General features: G+C 36.7%; 1 long non-coding RNA gene across 1 annotated transcript in view; it reads right to left on the bottom strand.

The window, feature by feature from the left end:
- Window positions 1–26,038, bottom strand: part of LOC132357018 (uncharacterized) — a 46,754-nt gene that overhangs the window by 1,878 nt on the left and 18,838 nt on the right. Inside the window, exon 2 of the long non-coding RNA XR_009500155.1 lies at window positions 1,444–1,563. This is a non-coding gene — a long non-coding RNA (uncharacterized LOC132357018). The remainder of the gene's footprint in view (window positions 1–1,443; window positions 1,564–26,038) is intronic.

Genomic DNA, 26,038 nt, shown 5'->3' with positions numbered 1-26,038 from the left:
AGACATAAATTAAAAGAAGAATTGCCCTCAAGGCCTCCTCCTCCTCTTCCTGTTAATAAAATGCAATCTAGGGCAAGGGGAATTCGTATTTCCTCAATAGGTAATAGATTTCATACTTTAGAGGATCCAGACTTCGCTGGATGCTTTCCAGTAATATTTGAGGGAGAATTCAATGATGAAGTAGTATGGGAACCTTTACCCTATAAACTTATGAAAGAATTAAAAACTGCCTGCGTAGACTATGGTCCACTTGCTCCTTATACTTTAACCATTTTGGAGGCTTTAGCCAGTAAATGGATGACTCCATATGATTGCACTCAAGTGGCAAAATCTTGCTTATCAGGAGGACAATATTTGCTTTGGAAAACTGAATATGAAGATTTAGCTAAAAAGCAGGCAGCTATAAATAAAGGTCATGGCAGGAGAAGATTGACTTTGGACATGATATTAGGCGCAGGAGATTATGATACTGCTCAGGAGCAAATGCATCTGCCAAAGGAAGTACTAATGCAGTGTACAAGTTGTGCAGTTGATGCTTGGAAAGCCTTGCCTCCGATATCTGGCAAGACTACTACCTTAGCAGAGGTAAAACAGAAAGGTGATGAACCCTATGAAGAATTTGTTTCTAGACTTGGCTTGGCAGTAAGTCGTGTTATTTCAAATCAGGAGGCTGCAGAAATTTTAATAAGACAATTGGCTTTTGAAAATGCAAATAATACTTGTCAAGCATTGTTAAGACCTATTAGATAGACAGGAAGCACTTCAGATTATGTAAAACAGTGTGCAGACGTAGGCCCAGCATTTCTGCAGGGAGCTGCAATTGCAGCTGCATTAAGAGGAGAGCCTTATCCTCAAGTTATACAAAGCATGAATCAAGGAAAAAAGACAACATCAAATATAATTGGGCCTTTTATGGGTAAGTGTTATTCTTGTGGTCAGTCTGGACATATTAGTAGAAATTGTCCATATGGATCCTCTGTAGCCCCAATGAATAGTATGCCTAATGCTGAGTCTTCCTCAGCGGGAGTCCCTATGTCTCCATCTCCAAAATCACTGTGTCCTAGATGCATGAAAGGCTATCATTGGCAAAAAGAATGTAAGAGCAAATTTCATAGGGATGGTAGGATACTGCAGCCCATTAACCCTGGGAATCAGGGAAACTTCCAGAGGGGCCAGCCTCAGGCCCCAAAAATGATTGGGGCATTTCCAATGCAAGCAAAGCCAATACAGCCATCTATCCATCCTCTTCCTCTTCACCCACTACCTCAACCTCCAATGTGCCCCGAACAGATGAATCCATTCCTTCCCCATTGCGATCAGTCTCAGAACTCTTCAGAGCAACCCCAGGTAGTGCGGGACTGGACCTCAGTTCCTCCACCTCAACAATTTTAACCCCAGATTCTCCTACAGTAAAGATTCCAACTGGAATCAAAGGACCCTTACCTGAAGGGGTCTTGGGGCTCATATTAGGAAGGAGTTCAACATCAATGGCAGGTATTACAGTATTACCAGGTGTAATAGATTCTGATTATACTGGGGAAATTCAATTGATGATATCACCGCCTGTAAAAACACAACAGATTCACAAAGGTCAGAGATTAGCTCAACTATTGTTATTACCTTACTACGTCATGGGTAAATCAGTCACTCAGCAATCTAGAAATAATCAAGGTTTCGGGTCTAGTGACATGGCTTTTTGGGTACAAGAAATTACTCAAACTCGACCTATTAAAACCCTTAAGATAAATGGTAAAGATATTCAGGGTCTATTAGATACAGGAGCTGATGTATCTTGCATATCAGGTAAGGATTAGCCCTCTGCATGGCCTACAAAAACCTCAAAAAATGAATTATTGGGTTTAGGGAAAGCACCAATTGTGGCCAAAAGTTCTCAGATTCTTACATGGTCAAATGAAGAAGGGCAAAAAGGACTTTTTCATCCTTATGTAATTACTTCATTACCAATAACATTATGGGGAAGAGATATTTTATCCCAAATGGGAATGTTGTTATATAGTCCAGATGATATAGTTACACATCAAATGTTATCAAAATTTATGAATAAGGTCACTGTTCAAACAGCTGACCCCATTACCTGGAAATCAGATAATCCAGTTTGGGTTGAACAATGGCCCTTGACTGCTGAAAAGCTGTCGGCTGCTCAGGCTTTAGTTCAGCAACAATTGGAAGCTGGTCATATAGAGTTATCTAACAGCCCTTGGAATACTCCTATATTTGTTATTAAGAAAAAAATCTGGCAAATGGAGATTATTACAAGATTTGAGAGCTATAAATGATACTATGGAAGATATGGGAACTTTACAGCCTGGTTTACCCTCGCCAGTAGCAATTCCAAAGGATTAAAATATAATCATTATTGATTTACAGGATTGTTTCTTTACTATCCCTCTTGATATGGCAGATAGAAAAAGATTTGCCTTTAGTGTTCCCTCTATTAATTTTCAGAGGCCTTATCAAAGATATCAATGGAAAGTTTTACCACAAGGTATGAAAAATAGCCCTACCTTATGTCAAAAATTTGTAGATATGGCTATAAAAGTAATAAGAGAAAGATATAAAAATGTATATCTTATTCATTATATGGATGATATATTAATTGCTCATCCTGATAGAATTTTATTGCAAGAAATATTACAACAAATGACGGCTACTTTGCAGAAATCTGGACTAAAAATTGCCCCTGAAAAAATTCAGGTGCAACCTCCTATGACTTATTTAGGAAGAATTATTAATACTCAAGTTATTACTCCTCAGGTTTTTAGCCTAAGAAAAGATCATTTAAAGACTTTAAATGATTTTCAAAAGTTGTTAGGGGATATAAATTGGATCAGGCCTTATTTAAAAATTACAACTGCTCAATTAAAACCCTTATTTAATATTTTACAAGGGAACTCTGACCCAGTTTCCTCAAGAGAAATTACTCCTGAAGCACAAAAAGCGTTACAAACAGTGGAAAAGGCTATGAATGATTGTTTTTTGCAGAGAATTGACATAAGAAAGACTTGGGATTTTTTAATATTGTCAACCCCTATTATCTCCTACAGGAGTCCTTTGGCAAGATGGGCCTTTGGAATGGATACATTTGCCAGTTACTCCAAAAAAGTTTGTTACTGCTTATCCTGCTTTAATAGCAACTTTGATCTTGAAGGGATGTAAAAGAAGCCGAGAATTATTTGGAAAAGAAATGGATAATATTGTTATTCCATATAATAAAGATCAATTAAATGATCTATTGCAGTTTAATGAGGATTGGCAAATTGCCTTAGAAAATTATACAGGACAAATAAAATTTCATCTCCCTGGTCATCCTTTGGTACAGTTTTTTGCAAAACATCCTGTTATTTTTCCCACATTAAGTGCAAAAAATCCTATTAAAGAAGCCCAATTAGTTTTTACAGATGGGTCCTCAAATGGAAAAGCTGCTATGGTTATAAATGGAAAATCAAAAGTGTTACAGACTTCTGAGACTTCTGCTCAAAAGGCAGAACTTATTGCGGTTATTCACGTTTTTGCAGAACTCTCTCAGGAGACATTTATTTTCAGATTCGCAGTATGTGGTTAGACTATTTCCTCATATTGAGACTGCGATTTTACCGGAACAAAAACCATCAATATTTGACCTTTTGATACCCTTACAGAAGCAAATTTGGTCACGATCTTTACCTTATTATGTAGGTCATATAAAGGCTCATTCTAATTTACCTGGAGGATTGTTTGCAGGAAACAATCAAGCAGATCTTTTGACTAAAACTATTATAGGAAGTAATCTAGAGGAAGCAAAACAATCACATAGCTTACATCATCAGAATTCTGCTGCATTAAGATATCAGTTTCACATCCCTAGGGAAGTCGCTAGGACAATTGTTAAAAATTGTAAACAATGTCCTTCAACACAATCTATATTGCCTATGGGAGTAAATCCTAGAGGATTGAGCCCTAATAAATTATGGCAAATGGATGTTACTCATGTGCCGAATTTTGGGAAGCTTTCATTTGTACATGTTACTGTGGATACATATTCACATGTTATAATAGCCTCTGCTCGGACAGGAGAAGCATTTAAAGATGTAGTACAGCATTTGCTTTATTGTTTTTCATATTTAGGCAATCCTCAAGCTTTAAAAACAGATAATGCACCTGCTTATACATCTAAGGCTTTTAAGGATTTTTGTGCAGCATTTAAGATCTCACATTCTACAGGAATTCCTTATAATCCCCAAGGTCAAGCTATTGTGGAAAGGGCTTATCATACTTTAAAAATTCAAATTACAAAGCTACAACAAGGAGAATTTAAACATAGTTCTCCACATCATATCTTACAGCATGCTATGTTTGTTCTTAATAATTTAAATACTGATAATTTACTTCATAATTTAAATACAAGGAAATACAGCAATGCTAAGACACTGGAATCCTGATTATACAAAACCAAAACCAATGGTAAAATGGAAGGATTTACTTACTAGCCAATGGAAAGGACCAGATGTGTTACTAACCAGCGGTAGAGGCTATGCTTGTATTTTTCCGCAGGACGCAGACTCTCCCTTGTGGGTGCCTGACCGATTGATCAGACATGTCGGGTTTACCACCCCCACCTCCATTTCCTTCAACAAGTCGCCTTCTCTTCAAAAAAGAAACTATATCGTCGAACCCAACGAAGGAAATACCTCCGCCGAGATATGAAAATCCCCTGTTGCTGCAGTTAGAAGGACTTTCCCTTACAGAACAGCCACCAATAATTTTTCGTCCTAGACCTGTTGTAGGACGCCCTGTTCTTGTTCATAGATCTCGTCCTGCGCCACCACCGCCGCCATCTTCACCAGCTAAGCAATCTTTGTCACCTCCTCCTAGAAAACGTTCTGCTTTCTCTACGAGAACAACAAATCCCCCTACATGGGGACAAATAAAACATTTGACAGGAGAGGCTAAGAAGGTTGTTTTGGAACAGGGAGCTATGGTAAATCCAGGAAATTTGTTAGTGGCTATGCTTGCGATTATCGCCTGCCAGGTAACAGGTGGAATGGCTGCTGGGTTGAAAGATGCATATTGGGCTTATGTACCTGATCCTCCTGTGTTACAAGTAGTTACATGGGGAGAGGAAATACCTCCCGTTTCAACTAATAGACCTGATTTTATTAATGGACCTTTAAACTCTCAGGCATATAATAATTTTAAAATGAATGATAATTTTACTTTTGTGGGAAAGTCTGCTTCCTCACCTATATGTTTTAATTTTCCAGCCTCCCTACATTTACAAAATTCATCCTTAAAGCATAATTGTATTCCTACCTCCCTGAGAGGACAAATGTTTGATACTCCAGGAGAAAGAGGAAAAAGACTATTATGGTCACTATTAATGAGAATGCCAGGTTTTGATACAAATCATCTTGATATGGCTAAACATCCTGATAGATATGGTGATTGTAGTGTTACAGGAACTTTAAAAGAGGAATTAGAATCAGGACAAGGTTTAGATCCCTTGACTGGATTTCCTAATTGGAGACAATGCATGTATAGAAGCAGAATGGGTATGGCAAATCATTATGATATACAAAAAATATATGATTGGAGTCACCCTGATCCCACCAGAGATTATAGAAAATATTACCAACATGCTTCCCACTATGATTGGGAGAACTCTATTATTCCACCTTACATTAAAGTAAATAGAGTTCATGTTGGAGGATGGGTACCCTCAATATTAACAGGAGTACTTAAAGGAGTAAATTTTTATCAACCTGAGTTATAGAAAATTGTAGCTAGTTCTGCTCCTATAACCCTTAAAAGGCCAAAAAATAAAGTTATGATAGAGTTACAGACATGTTTATATGCTCCTTATGTATTTTTGGTGTCTCACAATTATAGGGATATAAAAATAAAATATAATGATACTGTATATAATGTTCAATGTAAAAATTGTATGTTGGCAAGTTGTGTTAATCCAATGATGAATGCACAGGTGGTGTTAATATTAAAAAGGCCATCATATATTATGGTTCCTGTGCAATTAACAGAACCTTGGTATGAAGAGTATGGAATGCAAGTTTTAGAAGAGACAAAAGCGTTATTTAAAAGACCAAAAAGATTTGTTGCAGCTTTGATTTTATGTATATCAGCTTTGATTACTACTATTGCATCATTTTCCTTATCAACAATAGCTTTAACTCAGGAAGTACATACTGCTAAACATGTAAATGAGTTATCTAAGAATGTATCCTTAACTTTAGCTATACAGGAAACAATAGATAGGAATTTAGAAGCTAAGCTAGATGTGTTAGAAGAAGCTGTATTACATATAGGTCAAGAGTTAACTGCCTTAAAAGTTAAATTAGCATTGAAATGTCATAAAAATTATAAGTGGATTTGTGTAACTCCAGCACAAGTTAATACTTCTTACATAATTGGGATAAGATAAGAAATCATATATTGGGAGTTTGGAATGATTCAGATATTAGTTTAGATTTAAATGAATTGCATAAGCAAATACATACTCTTGCTACTGCTAAATTAAATATTTCCCCTGCTACATCAGCCTTGGATTTTTTTGAGAATATTGAAAAATTTGTGTCTCAAAAAACCATCTTCTCCCTCTTTATTAACGTGGCCATTATTGGAGGAATAATATTAATTTGTATATTTTTATTTCCAGTCATCTTCAGAATAATTCAAAAAAGCATCAAACAAGTATCTGTGGAATTACATACCTATATTTTAAAAAATAAAAAAGGGGGAGATGTCAGAAGCCATCCAGATGCTGCAACACCATGACAAGGTCATGGGGCGCTCCAGTGCGGAACTGCAAGGCGGAACCGCACTGGAGCGCCCCATGACCTTGTCATGGCGTTGCAGCGTCTGGATGGCTTCCAACACCATACTTTAAGTGCTGAAAGAAAAATACTGTCAAACAAGAATTCTTTATCAGATAAAACCATCCTCCCAAAATGAAGGAAAAATTAAGGTATTCCCAGATAAACAAAACTTGAGGGAGTTTGTCACTAGTAAACTTGCCCAAAAAGAAATGCTAAGGAGAATCCTTAGCTGAAATGAAAGGATACTAGATAGCGATGCAAAAATATATAAAGAAATAATTAACACTGGAAAGGGAACTATATAGATAAAAGATAAAACAAGTATAGTACTTTAGATTTGCAATTCTTCTTGTTTCTTTTTTTGCCCATGTAATTTAAAAGATAAATGCATATAACAGTAATTATAAATATGTGTTAAAGGGTACACAATATATAAAGATGTAACTTGTGACAATAACAACATAAAGGGGAGAGGATGGCACTGTTCAGGAGCAGAATTTTTGTATACTTAATTAGTGTAATTAAGTTGGTTTTAATTGGAGCTAGATTATTATAAATTTAAGATGTTAATTGTAAGCCCCAGGGCAACCACTAAGAAAATAACTAAAATATATACAGAAAAAAAAGAGGGAATTCCCTGGTGGTGCAGTAGTTAAGAATCCACCTGCCAATGCAGGGGACATGGGTTCAACCCCTAGTCCTGGAAGATCCCACATTCCACAAAGCAACTAAGCCCATGTGTCACAACTACTGAGCCTGCGCTCTAGAGCCTGTGAGCCACAACCACTGAAGCCCAGGTACCCTAGAGCCCACGCACCACAACTACTGAGCCCATGCACTGCAACTACTGAAGACCACGTGCTCTAGGCCCTGCATGCCACAACTACTGAGCCCGCATGCCACAATTACTGAAGCCCGTGTGCCTAGAGCCCATGCTCCACAACAAGAGAAGCCACCGCAATGAGAAAGCCGTGCACCGCAATGAAAAGTAGCCCCCACTTGCCACAACTAGAGAAAGCCCGCATGCAGCAATGAAAACCCAATGCAGCCAAAAATAAATAAATAAATAAATTTAAAAGAAAAAAGAAAAAAAAGAGAAATGAATTGAAATGATACATTAGAAAAAAGTAAACACATAAAGCAGTCGCAGAGGAACTGAGGAATAAAAAATTTATAAAATATATACAAAACAAACAGTAAAATGTCACAAGGCTTTTCTTATCAGTAATTACTTTAAATGTAAAAGATTTAAACTACACAATTACAAGGCAGAGACTAACTAATCAATTCAAAACCATGATCCAACTATATGCTGTCTACAAGTAACATATTTTAGATACAAAGACACAAATAAGTTTGAAAGTGAAATTGAGGAAAAAGATGTTTCATGCAAATAGTAACCAGAAAAGAGCTTGGGTAGCTATATTAATATCACACAAGATAGAGTTAAATTCAAAAACTGTCAAAAAAGTAAAAGAAGGAAATTATATATTAATAAAAGAGTCAATCCTTAAAGAAGACATAGCAATTATTAACATATACACACATAACAGAACTTCAAAATATATAAGGCAAAAACTGACAGAATTGAATGGAGAAATAGTTATAAAATAGTAGTTGGAAACTTCAATACATCACTTTTACAAATGAGTAAGACAACCTGACAGAAGAATAATGAAGAAATAAAGGACTTGAATAGCAGCATAACCAACTATACAGAACAGATATATACAGAACAATTTATACATTATTCTCAAGTGCACATGGAACATTCTCCAGGATAGAGAAAATATTAGGCCACAACACAAGTCTCTTCTCCAACTACGACAAAATAAAATGAGAAATTAACAACAGGGGGTTCCTGTAAGATGGCGGAAGAGTAAGACGCGGAGATCACCTTCCTCCCCACAGATACATCAGAAATACATCTACACGTGGAACTGCTCCTATAGAACACCCACTGAACGCTGGCAGAAGACATCAGACCTCCCAAAAGGCAAGAAACTCCCTACGTACCTGGGTAGGGAAAAAAAAAAAAAGAAGCAACAGAGACAAAACAATAGAGACGGGACCTGCACCAATGGGAGGGAGCTGTGAAGGAGGAAAGGTTTACAGACACTAGGAAACCCCTTCGCGGGCAGAGACTGCGGGTGGTGGAGGGGGGAAGCTTCAGAGCCACGGAGGAGAGCACAGCCACAGGGGTGCGGAGCGCAAAGCGGAGAAATTCCCGCACAGAGGATCGGTGCCGAGGAGCACTCACCAGCCCGAGACGCTTGTCTGCTCACCCGCCGGGGCAGGCGGGGGCTGGGAGCTGAGGCTCGGGCTTTGGTCAAATTGCAGGGAGAGGACTGGGGTTGGCGGCGTGAACAGAGCCTGAAGGGGTTAGCACACCACAGCTAGCCGGGAGGGAGTCCGGGAAAAGGTCTGGAGCTGCCGAAAAGGCAAGAGACTTTTTCTTGCCTCTTTGTTTCCTGGTGCGCGAGGAGAGCGGATTCAGAGTGCCGCCTAAACGAGCTCCAGAGATGGGCGCGAGATGTGGTTATCAGCGTGGACCCCAGAGACGGGCATGAAACGCTAAGGCTGCTGCTGCTGCCACCAAGAAGCCTGTGTGCAAGCACAGGTCACTATCCACACCACCCCTCCCGGGAGCCTGTGCAGCCCGCAACTGCCAAGGTTCCATGATGCAGGGACAACTTCCCTGGGAGAACGCACGGCGCACCTCAGGCTGCTGCAACGTCATGCCGGCCTCTGCCACCGCAGGCTAGCTCCACATCCGTACCCTTCCCTCCCCCCGGCCTGAGTGAGCCAGAGCCCCCGAAGCAGCTGCTCCTTTAACCCCGTCCTGTGTGAGCAAAGAACAGACGCCCTCAGGCGACCAACACGCAGAGGCGGGTCCAAATCCAAAGCTGAAACACGGGAGCTGTGTGAACAAAGAAGAGAAAGGGAAATTTCTCCCAGCAGCCTCAGAAGCAGCAGATTAAAGCTCCACAAACAACTTGATGTACCTGCATCTGTGGAATACGTGACTAGACAACGAATCATCCCAAATTGAGGAGGTGGACTTTGGGAGCAAGATATATTAGTTTTTCCCCTTTTTCTCTTTTTGTGAGTGTGTATGTGTATGCTTCTGTGAGAGATTTTGTCTCTATAGCTTTGCTTTCACCATTTATCCTAGGGTACTGTCCATCCGTTTTTTTATTTTTTATTTTTTTCTTAATAATTATTTTTTATTTTTTATTTAAATAACTCTATTGTATTTTATCTTACATTATTTTATTTTACTTTACATCTTTTTTTTTTCTTTCTATTTTTTCTTCCTTTTATTCTGAGCCTTGTGGATGAAAGGCTCTGGGTGCTCCAGCCAGGCATCAGGGCTATGCCTCTGAGGTGGGAGAGCCAACTTCAGGACACTGGTCCACAAGAGACCTCCCAGCTGCACGTAATACCAAATGATGAAAATCTCCCAGAGATCCCCATCTCAACACCAAGACCCAGCTTCACTCAACGACCAGCAAGCTACAGTGCTGGACACCCTATGACAAACAACTAGCAAGACAGGAACACAGCCCCATCCATTAGCAGAGAGGCTGCCTAAAATCATAATAAGGTCACAGACACCCCAAAACAGAGCACCAGACGTGGACCTCCCCACCAGAAAGACAAGATCCAGCCTCATCCACCATAACACAGGCACTAGTCCCCTCCACCAGGAAGCCTACACAACCCACTGAACCAACCTTAGCCACTGGGGACAGATACCAAAAACAACAGGAACTACGAACCGGCAGTCTGTGAAAAGGAGACTGCAAACACAGTAAGGTAAGCAAAATGAGAAGACAGAAAAACACACAGCAGATGAAGGAGCAAGGTAAAAAAACAACAGACCTAACAAATGAAGAGGAAATAGGTAGTCTACCTGAAAAAGAATCCAGAATAATGATACTAAAGATGATCCAAAATCCTGGAAATAGAATAGACAAAATGCAAGAAACATTTAACAAGGACGTAGAAGAACTAAAGAGGAACCAAGTAACAATGAAAAACACAATAAATGAAATTAAAAATACTCTAGAAGAGATCAATAGCAGAGTAACTGAGGCAGAAGAACGGATAAGTGACCTGGAAGATAAAATAGTGGAAACAACTACTGCAGAGCAGAATAAAGAAAAAAGAATGGAAAGAACTGAGGACAGTCTCAGAGACCTCTGGGACAACATTAAACACACCAACATTCGAATTATAGGGGTCCCAGAAGAAGAAGAGAAAAAGAAAGGGACTGAGAAAATATTTGAAGAGATTATAGTTGAAAACTTCCCTAATATGGGAAAGGAAATAGTTAATCAAGTCCTGGAAGCACAGAGAGTCCCATACAGGATAAATCCAAGAGAAACATGCCAAGACACATATTAATCAAACTATCAAAAATTAAATATAAAGAAAACGTATTAAAAGCAGCAAGGGGAAAACAACAAATAACACACAAGGGAATCCCCATAAGGTTAAGAGCTGATCTTTCAGCAGAAACTCTGCAAGCCAGAAGGGAGTGGCAGGACATATTTAAAGTGGTGAAGGAGAAAAACCTACAACCAAGATTACTCTACTCAGCAAGGATCGCATTCAGATTTGATGGAGAAATTAAAACTTTTACAGACAAGCAAAAGCTGAGAGAGTTCAGCACCACCAAACCAGCTTTACAACAAATGCTAAAGGAACTTTTCTAGGCAAGAAACACAAGAGAAGGAAAACACCTACAATAACAAACTCGAAACATTTAAGAAAATGGGAACAGGAACATATATATCGATAATTACCTTAAATGTAAATGGATTAAATGCTCCCACCAAAAGACACAGACTGGCTGAATGGATACAAAAACAAGACCCGTATATATGCTGTCTACAAGAGACCCACTTCAGACCTAGGGACACATACAGACTGAAAGTGAGGGGATGGAAAAAGATATTCTATGCAAATGGAAATCAAAAGAAAGCTAGAGTAGTAATTCTCATATCAGACAAAATAGACTTTAAAATAAAGACTATTACAAGAGACAAAGAAGGACACTACCTAATGATCAAGGGATCGAACCAAGAAGAAGATATAACAATTGTAAATATTTATGCACCCAACATAGGATCACCTCAATACATAAGGCAAATACTAACAGCCATAAAAGGGAAAATCGACAGTAACACAATCATAGTAGGGAACTTTAACACCCCACTTTCACCAATGGACAGATTATCTAAAATGAAAATAAATAAGGAAACACAAGCTTTAAATGATACATTAAACAAGATGGACTTAATTGATATTTATAGGACATTCCACCCAAAAACAACAGAATACACATTTTTCTCAAGTGTTCATGGAATATTCTCTAGGATAGATCACATCTTGGGTCACAAATCAAGCCTTGGTAAATTTAAGAAAATTGAAATCATATCAAGTATCTTTTCCGACCACAATGCTTTGAGACTAGATATCAATTACAGGAAAAGATCTGTAAAAAATACAAACACATGGAGGCTAAACAATACAGTACTTAATAACCAAGTGATCACTGAAGAAATCAAGAGGAAATCAAAAAATACCTAGAAACAAATGACAATGGAGACACAACGACCCAAAACCTATGGGATAGAGCAAAAGCAGTTCTAAGAGAGAAGTTTATAGCAATACAATCCTACCTTAAGAAATAGGAAACATCTCAAATAAACAACCTAACCTTGCACCTAGAGCAATTAGAAAAAGAAGAACAAAAAAAAAAAAAACCCAAAGTTAGCAGAAGGAAAGTAATCATAAAGATCAGATCAGAAACAAATGAAAAAGAAATGAAGGAAACGATAGCAAAGATCAATAAAACTAAAAGCTGGTTCTTTGAGAAGATAAACAAAATTGATAAACCATTAGCCAGACTCATCAAGAAAAAAAGGGAAAAGACTCAAATCAATAGAATTAGAAATGAAAAAGGAGAAGTAACAACTGACACTGCAGAAATACAAAGGACCATGAGAGATTACTACAAGCAACTCTATGCCAATAAAATGGACAACCTGGAAGAAATGTACAAATTCTTAGAAATGCACAACATGCCAAGACTGAACCTGGAAGAAATAGAAAATATGAACAGACCAATCACAAGCACTGAAATTGAAACTGTGATTAAAAATCTTCCAACAAACAAAAGCCCAGGACCAGATGGTTTCACAGTCGGATTCTATCAAACATTTAGAGAAGAGCCAACACCTATGCTTCTCAAACTCTTCCAAAATATTGCAGAGGGTGGAACACTCCCAAACTCATTCTATGAGGCCACCATCACCCTGATACCAAAACCAGACAAAGATGTCACAAAGAAAGAAAACTACAGGCCAATATCACTGATGAACATAGATGTAAAAATCCTCAACAAAATACTAACAAACAGAATCCACAGCACATTAAAAGGATCATACACCATGATCAAGTGGGGTTTATTCCAGGAATGCAAGGATTCTTTAATATATGCAAATAAATCAACGTGATACACCATATTAACAAATTGAAGGAGAAAAACCATATGATCATCTCAATAGATGCAGAGAAAGCTTTTGACAAAATTCAACACCCATTTATGATAAGAACCCTCCAGAAAGTAGGCATAGAGGGGACTTTCCTCAACATAATAAAGGCCATATATGACAAACCCACAGCCAACATCGCCCTCAGTGGTGAAAAACTGAAACCATTTCCACTAAGATCAGGAAGAAGACAAGCTTGCCCACTCTCACCACTATTCTTCAACATAGTTTTGGAAGTTTTAGCCACAACAATCAGAGAAGAAAAAGAAATAAAAGGAATCCAAATCGGAAAAGAAGAAGTAAAGCTGTCACTGTTTGCAGATGACATGATACTATACACAGAGAATCCTAAAGATGCTACCAGAAAACTACTAGAGTTAATCAATGAATTTGGTAAAGTAGCAGGATACAAAATTAATGCACAGAAATTTCTTGCATTCCTATACACTAATGATAAAAATCTGAAAGTGAAATTAAGAAAACACTCCCATTTACCATTGCAGCAAAAAGAATAAAATATCTAGGAATAAACCTAAGGAGACAAAAGATCTGTATGCAGAAAATTATGACACTGATGAAAGAAATTAAAGATGATACAAATAGATGGAGAGATATACCATGTTCTTCGATTGGAAGAATCAACATTGTGAAAATGAGTCTGCTACCCAAAGCAATCTACAGATTCAATGCAATCCCTATCAAACTACCACTGGCATTTTTCACAGAACTAGATCAAAAAATTTCACAAATTATGTGGAAACACAAAAGACCCCGAATAGCCAAAGCAGTCTTGAGAACGAGAAATGGAGCTGGAGGGATCAGGCTCCCTGACTTCACACGATACTACAAAGCTACAGTAATCAAGACAGTATGGTACTGGCACAACAACAGAAATATAGATCAATGCAACAGGATAGAAAGCCCAGAGATAAACCCTCACACATATGGTCACCTTATCTTTGATAAAGGAGGCAAGAATATACAGTGGAGAAAAGACAGCCTCTTCAATAAGTGGTGCTGGGAAAACTGGACAGGTACATGTAAAAGTATGAAATTAGAACACTCCCTAACACCATACACAAAAATAAACTCAAAATGGATTAAAGACCTAAATGTAAGGCCAGACACTATCAAACTCTTAGAGGAAAACATAGGCAGAACACTCTGTGACATAAATCACAGCAAGATCCTTTTTGACCCATCTCCTAGAGAAATGGAAATAAAAACAAAAATAAACAAATGGGACCTAATGAAACCTAAAAGCTTTTGCACAGCAAAGGAAACCATAAACAAGACCAAAAGACAACCCTCAGAATGGGAGAAAATATTTGCAAATGAAGCAACTGACAAAGCATTAATCTCCAAGATTTACAAGCAGCTCATGCAGCTCAATATCAAAAAACAAACAACCCAATCAAAAAATGGGCAGAAAACCTAAATAGACATTTCTCCAAAGAAGACATACAGATGGCCAACAAACACATGGAAGAATGCTCAACATCATTAATCATTAGAGAAATGTAAATCAAAACTATAATGAGATATCATCTTACAGTGGTCAGAATGGCCATCATCAAAAAATCTACAAACAATAAATGCTGGAGAGGGTGTGGAGAAAAGGGAACCCTCTTGCACTGTTGGTGGGAATGTAAATTGATACAGCCACTATGGAGAACAGTATGGAGGTTCCTTAAAAAACTAAAAATAGAACTACCATACGACCCAGCAATCCCACTACTGGGCATATACCTTGAGAAAACCATAATTCAAAAAGAGTCATGTACCAAAATGTTCATTGCAGTTCTATTTTCAATAGCCAGGACATGGAAGCAACCTAAGTGTCCATCATCAGATGAATGGATAAAGAAGATGTGGCACATATATACAATGGAATATTACTCAGCTATAAAAAGGAACGAAATTGAGTTATTTGTAGTGAGGTGGATGGACCTACAGTCTGTCATACAGAGTGAAGTAAATCAGAAAGAGAAAAACAAATACAGTATGATAACACATATATATGGAATCTAAGGAAAACAAAAAAAAAGGTCATGAAGAACCTAGTGGCAAGATGGGAATAAAGACACAGACCTACTAGAGAATGGACTTGAGGCTATGGGGAGGGGGAAGGGTAAGTTGGGACGAAGTGAGAGAGTGGCATGGACATATATACACTACCAAACGTAAAATAGATAGCTAGTGGGAAGTAGCTGCATAGCACAGGGAGATCAGCTCTGTGCTTTGTGACCACCTAGAGGGGTGGCATAGGGAGGGTGGGAGGGAGGGAGACTCAAGAGGGAAGAGATATGGGAACATATGTATATGTATAACTGATTCACTTTGTTTGAAAGCAGAAACTAACACACCATTGTCAAGCAATTATACTCCAATAAAGATGTTAAAAATAATAAAAATAAAAATAAAAATGGGCAAAGGACTTGAACAGACGTTTCTCCAGAGAAGACATACAAATACCTAAAAAGCACATGAAAAGATGCTCAACAACCTAATCCTTAGGAAAATGCAAATCAAAAGCACAATGAGATACCAGTTCACATACACTAAGACAGCTGTACGAGAAAAATGCGGAAAGTAGTGTGTCAGTGAGGATGTAGAAAAATTGGAACACTTGTACAATGGTGGTGGAAATGTAAAACGGATCAGTCACTGTGGGAAACAAGTTTGGTGGTTACTCTAAAGTTAAACATAGAATTATCCCATGACCCAGCAATTCCACTCCTAGATATCTAGCCAAAAGAATTGGAAACCTGTATTCAAACAAAAACTTGTACATAAATGTTCATAGTAGCACTATATACTATAGCCAAAGGTGAAAACATCACAAATTTCATCCAGAGGGGAATGGTAAGAATATGTGGTATATCCATATTCAGCTATAAAAAATATTTAGCCATAAATAGATTGAAATACTGTTACATGATACACAACATAGATGAACCTTGAAAACTTCAATCTAAGTAGAAGCCAAGCAGAAAAGGTTACATATCACATGATTCCATTTATATAAAATATCCAGAAAAGGCAAATCCATAATACAGAAAAGTGATTAGTGGTTGCCAAGAGTTGCGGGGAGAGGGAAATGGGGTGTGACAAAGGGTTTTCTTTTGTGTCAATGACAATATTCTGGAAATTCATAGTGGTAATGGTTGCACAACATTATGAATGAACTAAATTGCACTAAAATTTTCACTTTAAAATGGTTAGTTTTCTGTTATGTGAATATCACCTCAATTTTTAAAATGTAAATTAGAAGAGAGTAGGCCAATATTTCAAGAAAATTGTGTTGTTTTAGCAGAAAGAAAATAAAACTTTAGATTTGTATTAGTATAATATTTGATGCTAAAATTCTTTTTGAAAATATTTTAAATAAACCTATCAAATGTTAGCCAACTTTGACACTGACAAATAAAATTCCCTTCCCATCAACCTTCCGTAGTACTCTATATCCATAAAGCACCTTTCTAGTACATCATCTACAAGTGGCAAAAATGGACATTTTCATTAAGAAGTGTATATATATATCTATATATATATATATATAAAGGTATATTACATAGGATATCCTCTACCATATGAATACAGGGGCAAAAAGTAAACAAACCTAAAATTAAGGTTAGTAATTGAAGTTTCAGTATTTATCTTTCTTAAAAATTATCTTAGTATCTAACAAATATACATTATTTAGATAAATTTAGCATCAGTTTAAGGTCTTAAGTTACCTGAATATTTTGGAGATCGTCTTCAAGCTGACATACTACAAAGTATAATTACTTTTGAAATAATATTTGTCAGAATAATGATTCAAGTTTGTTATTACAAATTTACATATTTTATAATCTTAAACATTAAGCAGAAGCAATGCTAGATTATTCAATCAGTAAACCCAAATTAGTTTAGAAAGAATGTGGCCAAGTAGGATAAAAATGTATGAAAAAGTATTCTTTTTTTAAAAATTGAGATACACGAAACAGAATAGAGAAGCCAGAAATAAACCCACACAATTATGGTCAATTAGTTTATGACAGAAGAGCCAAGAATATACAATCAGGAAAGGACAGTCCCTTCAATAAATCGTGTTGGGAAAACTGGACAACCACATGCAGAAAATGAAACTGGACTACTACCTTACACCCTACACAACATGCAACAATATGGATGGTCCTTGAGGGCATTATGCTAAGTGATATAAGTCAGACAGGAAAAGACAAATACCATATGATCTCACTTAAATGTGGAATTAAACAACTATATAACAACAACAACAAACAAAATTCATAGATACAGAGAAAAGATTGATGGTTGCCAGAGGTGGGGGCTGGGGGGTAGGAGAAATGGATGAAGGGGATCAAAACGTACAAATTTCCAGTTATAAGTCATGGGTATGTAATGTACAGCATGGTGACTACAGTTAATAATATGGTATTGCATTTTTGAAAGTTGCTAAGAGTGTAGATCTTAAAAGTCCTCATCACAAGAAAAAAAATTTGTAACTATGTATGGTGATGGATGCTAACTAGACATTGTGGTGATCATTTCACAACATATATAAATATCAAATCATGTTGCATACCTGAAACTAATATCATGTTATATGTCAATTATATCTCAATTAAAAATTGATGCAAAAAATCTTTAATTTTGTTGAAATCCAATTTTCATTTGTTGCTTCTGCTTTTGGTGTCATATCTCAGAGGCCAATGCCAATTTCAAGTCCATGAAGATTTACCTCTATGTTTTTTCTTAAGAATTTTGTACTTTTAGCTCCTTTAATAGATTTTATAATAAAATTTGATAATACTATGTGGAGATGGGAAAATATTACATACTCCCAGACACATACATACAGACACAGAGTTTTTAGTTTTAATTTTAACATTTCAGCAGAAAATTTTAAAACTCACTGGACAATATCAAAGAGCTGTGCCCCTTTGGTGGAAATGAATTATTAATTAAATTAAACTTAAAATAGACAAAAGACCTTAATGAGATTTTCTGTTGTCTTTTACCCAACAGAGACAAGATCTTTATGAACCATCAATCCATTTACAGAGATCACTGAATGGTCAGACCATTAAACCAACAGAAGCTGGAACCAGAAATCAAGGCAGTACTCAAAAAGAATTAATATCCAATCCTTACTTTGCTATCAATTTACAAGAGTTCAGAACACAGGAGCATGAGTCCAACACACCATTGTGGATGAAAGGGGATCATATAAATCAATTTTGAAATATTTTGAATATTTTATATTTTGCCCTGATCATGTTTTATCTTTCTTCCTCCTAACAATGACCCCAAGTCTGATGAGCTGGAAAAGGGCTTACAAGACTTAGACTTAACTCTCTTTAATTTATATGAAAAAGCTTTTCTTTGAAAAGCCTTTTGTCATTCTTGCACCCAACCCTTCTCAACAAAAGGTCTGAGTAGGAGTGGAAGATGACTTGAAAAAAATTATCTGGCAAGACTAGAGCATTACTTTGATAGGCATTTGTCTTTCAAAAGGTATGAATACCAGACTTTGGGCAGATTTCTAGGTTGTGAAAGTCAGAGACATTTGCGTTTATCTGGCTTTTGGAAGACATATTTACGTTCCAAAAAGATATATGAGAACCTAGGATACTTTCCATTCCATCTCAAAGTAGCAAAAGTTTTCTTTTTCTGTTCTTTCCAGATGGAGGTAGATGGTTGTCTCTCTCCTGTATATAAATGGAGAAAATCCATTGTTCTCAGTCTCCTGCTCCATGGAGTGTCCAGCTACACTGGACTTCCTCGTGTCATTCCAGGGATAGGATCTGGGGCAAGAGGCTACTCACTTATTATTTACTGTAAGATAATTAATAAGAAATCTGACTCTGAATCAGATTACCTCTTGTGTGCATTCATGATAAAATTAATAAAGTTAAATAGTAAAAACCCAACAGGTATAACCATATTGATACATGCAAAAATATGTATGAATCTCAAAAAATTATTGTGAATGAAAAAAGCCAAACCAAAATGAATATATTCTGCACTATTTAACTTATATAATTTTTAAAATGCAAACTATTCTCTACTGACCAAAAACAGGTCAGTGGTTACCAGTAGATATATGGCAGTGTTGTTGAGGGGTGGGAGGAAGGCATTATAAAACAGGCAGGAGGACTTTTCCTGATGATAGATATGCTCATTATCTGGAATATGAGTTTCACATATGTAAAAACTTATCAAATTGTATGCTTTAAACATATGCACTTTACATATATGTCAATTATACCTAAATGTGACTTTCTTTAAAAAATCACTAAAGGAAGAAATGTCAAGCTACAGATTGGGAGAAAATAATTGCAAGTCATATATCTCATAAAGAACTTTTATGCAGATTAAAGCAACATTTTATCAACATTGTTGCCTGCAATAACAAGGAGAGAAGAAAATATGCAAAGTGTTAAAGTTGCTACCTGGTTTCTTGATGCTTATAGTAAAATGTGAGAGGAGAGAGAAACTGAAAGAAGGAGTACTTTTTTTAAACATCTTTATTTGAGTATAATTGCTTTACAATGGTGTGTTAGTTTCTGCTTTATAACAAAATGAATCAGTTATATATATATATATACACATATGTTCCCATATCTCTTCCCTCTTGCGTCTCCCTCCCTCCCACCCTCCCTATCCCACCCCTCTAGGTAGTCACAAACCACCAAGCTGATCTCCCTGTGCTATGCGGCTGCTTCCCACTAGCTATCTATTTTACGTTTGGTAGCGTATATATGTCCATGCCACTCTTTCACTTTGTCACAGCTTACCCTTCCCCCTCCCCATAGCCTCAAGTCCATTCTCTAGTAGGTCTGTGTCTTTGTTCCCGTCTTGCACCTAGGCTCTTCATGACCTTTTTTTTTTTCTTAGATTCCATATATAGGTGTTAGCACATGGTATTTGATTTTCTCTTTCTGACTTACTTCACTCTGTATGACAGACTGTAGGTCCATCCACCTCACTACAAATAACTCAATTTCGTTTCTTTTTATGGCTAATATTCCATTGTATATATGTGCCACATCTTCTTTATCCATTCATCTGTTGATGGACACTTACATTGCTTCCACGTCCTGGCTATTGTAAATAGAGCTGCAATGAACATTTTGGTACATGACTCTTTTTGAATTATGGTTTTCTCAGGGTATATGCCCAGTAGCGGGATTGCTGGGTCATACTAGAACAAAAAATTTCACAATTTGTATAGAAACACAAAAGACCCCGAATAGCCAAAGCAATCTTGAGAATGAGAAACAGAGCTGGAGGAATCAGGCTCCCTGACTTCAGACTATACTACAAAGCTACAGTAATCAAGACAGTATGGTACTGGCACAAAAACAGAAATATAGATCAATGCAACAGGATAGAAAGCCCACAGATAAACCCAAGCACATATGGTCACCTTATCTTTGATAAAGGAGGCAAGAATATACAGTGGAGAAAGACAGCCTCTTCAATAAGTGGTGCTGGGAAAACTGGACAGGTACATGTAAAAGTATGAAATTAGAACACTCCCTAACACCATACACAAAAATAAACTCAAAATGGATTAAAGACCTAAATGTAAGGCCAGACACTATCAAACTCTTAGAGGAAAACATAGGCAGAACACTCTGTGACATAAATCACAGCAAGATCCTTTTTGACCCAGCTCCTAGAGAAGTGGAAATAAAAACAAAAATAAACAAATGGGACCTAATGAAACTTAAAAGCTTTTGCACAGCAAAGGAAACCGTAAACAAGACCAAAAGACAACCCTCAGAATGGGAGAAAATATTTGCAAATGAAGCAACTGACAAAGCATTAATCTCCAAGATTTACAAGCAGCTCATGCAGCTCAATATCAAAAAAACAAACAACCCAATCCAAAAATGGGCAGAAGACCTAAATAGACATTTCTCCAAAGAAGATATACAGATTGCCAGCAAACATATGAAAGCATGCTCAACATTACTAATCGTTAGAGAAATGGAAATCAAAACTACTTTGAGATATCCTCTCACACCGATCAGAATGGCCATCATCAAAAAATCTACAAACAATAAATGCTGGAGAGGGTGTGGAGAAAAGGGAGCCCTCTTGCACTGTTGGTGGGAATGTAAATTGATACAGTCACTATGGAGAACAGTATGGAGGTTCCTTAAAAAACTAAGAAAAAAGAAGGAGTATTAATCATGAACAAGTTTAGACCTAACGGTTTGGAAAATTCTCAGTCTCTCCTAAAGGCAAAGTATGTTGAAGTTAAGAAACGGCTTCCAAGTAACGATCAAATCCAGGGTCCTGCCAGAAAAATACTGTATGCTCTCAAGGTGAAGCTGAGGGTATAGCTCTAAAATCCTTTGTTAAGGCATCAAAAGGATAGAATGTTCTGCTTTAGAATATTAAGTTGAACAAAAAAAGCACTTTAGAGTTTAAGGGTGTGCCTAAGTGTATCTTCATCAAACAAGAGTATCTAAGAAACATAAAAACTTTATTATACAACCCTCCTGACATAAGACCAGGGTGAAGAAGGGTTTAATTGGAAGAAATTCAGGGTGTGGTGTTTATTCATAGGAGACCAAAATGATTTTAAAAGAATTACATTTCCTGACATACCACCAACTTTCACTGACAGGGATAAAAACACAACAAAAAGGAAAAAAGGACTTTGAACCTCCGAAACCTACTAGCAGGGAGCAAACCACAAAAACTACGTAGTTGAAAATATAGCTTACCTAGCAAATAAAAGGAAGGATGACTCAAAGGGTGGAACCAAGAACAATGAGTAAGTACTGAGCCATTCCTGGGCAGGAATGGGGCTGAGTCCTTAATGAAGAAATTTCCAAAATTTTCCTGTCTGGATTTCAGAATTTCTATGTTCTTCTTTTTGCTTCACATTTTCTCCCTATTTGAATAGGAATACCCATAGGGGTTTTCTTTATCAGTCTCGACCCTGTATGTTGGGCAAATGGAGTGCACATAATTCAGATCAAGGAGAACTATACTTGAGGTGATTTACTTAAGAAAGTATACCTGAGAAACTTCATCTGTGCATGGATCTGATTTAGATGATGATTTCACGGACTTTGAGCCGATGGTATAGTGAGATGAGACTTTTGTGGGCCTTTGTAGTGGGTAAGTGTATTTTGCATGTGGGAGGATTGTAAATAATTTGTGGCCACATGGGGGACCTATAGGGTTTTAAAATTCACATGTACTTTATACGAGGTAAAATTCACCACTTTAAAGGGTACACTTCCTTGGTTTTTGGGACAGTCACTAGGTTGTGCAACCATCTCCACTACCTAATTCCAGAACATTTCTATTGATACCCCCATCCCCAAAACCAAGCCATACCTATTAGTAGTTAGTCCTAGTTTGTCTCTCCTCCCATTTGATAGCAATAACTACTCTACAGATTTCTATCTCTATAGATTTCTGTCTCTACAGATTTGTCTATTCTGATTATTTCATATAAATGGAATCATAGAATGTGTAGCCTCTTGTATATGGCTTCTTTCACTTAGCAAGTTTTCAAGGTTTATCCATCTTGCAGCATATATCAGTTCTTCATTTTGTTTTATTTCTGTATAATATTCCTTTGGATGGTTATGCCACATTTTATTTGTCCACATCCATTTTGTTTGTCCATCCAACATTTAATGTATTGAATACATTTGGGTTATATTCATTTTTTGGCTATTATGAATAATGCTCTTATAACCAGTCATGTACAAGTATTGTATGGACATATGTTTTCATTTCTCTTGGATATATACCTAGAAGAGGAATTCCTGTGTCATAAAGTAACTTTATTTTACCTTTTTGAGCAACTGCCAAACTTTATTTTCCACAGCAAATGCACCATTTTACATTCCCTTATGATTTCTTTTTTAACCCATTCCTTATTTGGTAGTGTGTTGCTTGATTTCCACATTTTGTGGTTTTTCTAAATTTCCTTCGGTTACTAATTTCATATTTCATTTCACTTTAATTACAACACTTACTTTGTATGATTTAAATCCTTTTAAAATTTATTAACACATGTTAATGTCTTAAGATACAATCTATCATGCACAATGTTCCAGGTTCACTTGAGAATAATATTCTGATGAAATTGGGTGAAGTGTTCTATAGGTAACTATTAGGTCTGCTTGGTAATTAGGGATGTTTAAGTCTTACATTTCCTTGCTGATCTTCTATCTAGTTTTTCTGTCCAGTATTGAAAGTAGGGTATTGACATATCCAACTCTTATGATTAAATTACCTATTTTTCCCTTCCATTCTCTCCGTTTTTACTTTATATATTTTGGAGCTCTGTTGTGAGGTGCTTAAATTATTATATTTTTTCCAGGGATTGATGATTTCATCATTATATAACGTCCTTTCTCAGGACTTCCCTGGTGGTGCAGTGTTTAAGGATCCGCCTACCAATGCAGGGGACACGGGTTCGATCCCTGGTCCCAGAAGATTCCACACGCCATGGAGCAACTAGCCTGTGTGCCACAACTACTAAGTCTGCACTCTAGAGCCTGTGAGCCACAACTATGGAGCCTGCGTGCCAGAACTACGGAAGCCTGTGTGCCCTAGAGCCCACGCACCACAACTACTGAGCCCACGTGCTGCAACTACTGAAGCCCGTGCACCTAGAGCCCGTGCTCTGCAACAAGAGAAGCCACCGCAATGAGAAGCCCATGCACCACAACGAAGAGTAGCCCCCGCTCACTGCAACTAGAGAAAGCCCGCGTGCAGCAATGAAGACCCAACACGGCCAAAAAAAAAATGTCCTTTCTCTCTAGTGACAATTTCATTTCAAAGTCTATTTTGTCTGATATTAGCATATGAACTTCAGCTCTCTTGTGAGTACTGTTTCCATACACTATATTTTTACTTTCAAACAATATGTGTCATTAAAACTAAAGTATCTGTAGACAGCATTTAGTTGGATCATTTTTTTAAAAAATCCATTCTGCCAATCTCTGCCTTTTAATTGGAGAGGTTAATCCACTTACATCTAAAGTAATTATGGATAAGGAAGGACTTATTTGTAGCATTTGGATATTAATGTTCCACATCTTATGTCTTTTTGGTTTCTCCATACTTATTTCCTTTTTTAGTATTAAATAGATATTTTCTAGTGTATTATTTTCATTCCCTTGTCATTTCTTTTACTATATCTTTTAATCATTATCTTACTGGTTGTCTTAGGATTACAATTAACATCTTAATTTATAACAATCTAGTTCAGAGTAACACTGACATAATTTCAATAGTACACATTTTGCTTCTATATCTCCATTCCTCTCCCAACCTGTATGCTTCTGTTGCCACAGAATACATCTTTACATGTTGTGTTCCCATTAATGCAGATTTATAATTACTGCTTTTTGCAACTGTCTTTTAAATCATATAGGGAAAAAGGAGTTATAAGCCAACAATACAATAATACTGGCTTTTAAATTTACCTATTTAGTTACCTTTCTTGCTGTTCTTTATTTCTTCATGTCGAGTTGAGTTACTGTCTAGTATCCATATATTTCAAACTAAAGGACTCTCTTTAGCATTCGTTGAAGGGCAGGTCTGCTAGTAAAAAAAAATCTCAGTTTTTGTAGATCTGGAAATGCCTTAATTTCTTTTTCATTTTTATTGTGGTAAAATATACATAATTTTTTATCATCTTAATCATTTGTAAGTGGCATTAAATATACTCACAATGTTTTGTAAACATCACTACTAAATCAATACCCAAAACATTTTCATCATCCCAACAAAACCCCCATACACATTAAACAAAAACTTGAGCTTCTAACCCCATCCCTTGCCCCCAGCCTCTGGTAATCTCTGTTCTACTTTCTGTCTCTATGAATTTGCCTATTCTAGGTGTGTCATAAAAGTGAAAGGATACAATATTATATTTTCATCTGTATCTGGCTTATTTCACTAAGCATAATGTTTTCAAGTTCACCCATGGTATATCGTATATCAAAATGTAATTCCTTTTTATGACAGGATGATATTCCATTGTATGAATATACTACATATAGTTTATCCATTCACCTGTTGATTGACACTTCGGTTGTTTCCACCTTTTGGTTATTGTGAATAATGCTGCTATGAAACTTGTTACAAATATCTGAGTTCCTGTTTTGAGTTCTTTTGGATATAAACCTACGAGTGGAATTGATGTGTCATTTGGTAGTTCTATATTGAACTTTTTGAAAAATTGCCACTGTTTTTCATAGCAATTACACCTTTTTACATTCCCACCAGAAATGCACAAGGATTCCAAATTCTCCATATTCTTGACAACACTTGTTTTCTTTTTTTTAAAATTATAGACATCCTTTGTAGGTGTGAAATGGTATTTCGCTGTGGTTTTTATTTATATTTCCCTGATGACTAATCATGTTCAACATCTTTTCATGAACTTATCAGCAGGTTGTATATCTTCTTTGGAGAAATGTGTACTTAAGACCTTTACCCAATTTTGGGTGGGTTTGTTTGTCTTTCTATTGTTGAGTTTTAAATGTTTTTATGTATCCTGGGTACTAATCTCTTATCAGATTTATGGTTTGAAAATATTCTATAGCATTCTTCAGATTGTCTTTCTGCTTTCTTCATAGGATCATT

Source organism: Balaenoptera ricei, chromosome X, assembly GCF_028023285.1.
Source record: "Balaenoptera ricei isolate mBalRic1 chromosome X, mBalRic1.hap2, whole genome shotgun sequence".
Taxonomy (NCBI): Eukaryota; Metazoa; Chordata; class Mammalia; order Artiodactyla; family Balaenopteridae; genus Balaenoptera; species Balaenoptera ricei.
This window is presented reverse-complemented; position numbering and strand designations above follow the sequence as displayed.